The 974-nt window shown below is 41.9% G+C and overlaps 1 non-coding gene across 1 annotated transcript; it reads left to right on the plus strand.

The window, feature by feature from the left end:
* The first annotated feature begins 861 nt into the window (after positions 1–861).
* On the plus strand, positions 862–974 carry trnal-caa (transfer RNA leucine (anticodon CAA)). Its single transcript has 2 exons — positions 862–899; positions 929–974. It is a non-coding gene; the product is annotated as a tRNA-Leu (tRNA).

A 974-nucleotide genomic window follows, 5' to 3' on the forward strand; every position in this document is an offset into this window, starting at 1 on the left:
GCTTTTTACTTGGAGTAAAACTATTGGATTAAAGGGTTAAAATGTATTGTTGTTATTTGGAGAAATCAATGAACTCGTGATTTTATATGTTTTAAAAGACGGTCATGCGCACAGAAAAAAGACAGTGCTGATTATTTTTCTGGAGACGGAGCACTGATGACCTATCCGAGCCAATTGATAAAGTCCACCCAGTGGATACTCTAGCAGAACGTGGAAGAACGTTCACCATTGTAACCAAGGCAACCACAGGAACAACATCAAGAAGCACAATCAATTCCCCATTTAAATCTTTCGTGTAAGGTATGCCATGTGAAAGCATGAAGTAAATCCCCTGATCTCTTTTGAACATGGACAAGGTATTTCTGATGGAGTGCTATGAGCAAAGATTTAATAAGCTACACCTGCTGATGATTCAGCTTAAAGAAGTAAAAGCTTCACAAACAAAAGCAGCTCGCTACCACAGCCAATATTAAATATACTTGGTGGCACATTACCATTTGCACTGGCTCAAAAGTGGTCTCTGCAGACGTTGTTCCCTACGTAAAGCTGAAAGCGCCAAAGAGCATTTCCATTGAGAAAAAAAAAAATCTTTCTTGATGTTAAACATAGAGAGCCTGCCTTTTAGAAGTTCTCCCTCTAAACACCTTGTGCAGCCTCCCGACAGACTAACAAAAAGCGCCTTTTCACCAACTCAATTTATAATACGCCCCTCAAAACTCACAACCGAATAACAATCCATCCGTATATTTGATTTCCAAGATCCATTCAAGGCAACTTGGCTCTTCGCAAGCAAATAATTTCAGGGAAGAAACTCAGTTTAGTCAACTACTGGTGCATTCAGCACACCACTTGCTTTCGCTTGTCAGGGTGGCCGAGTGGTCTAAGGCGCCAGACTCAAGGACGTGTGTCTTTCCAGCTGGCTTGGGTGTTCTGGTCTCCAAATGGAGGCGTGGGTTCAAATCCCACTCCTGACA

The sequence above is a fragment of the Lepisosteus platostomus genome, chromosome 5, assembly GCF_059453375.1.
Source record: "Lepisosteus platostomus isolate fLepPlt1 chromosome 5, fLepPlt1.hap1, whole genome shotgun sequence".
NCBI classification, from domain to species: domain Eukaryota; kingdom Metazoa; phylum Chordata; class Actinopteri; order Semionotiformes; family Lepisosteidae; genus Lepisosteus; species Lepisosteus platostomus.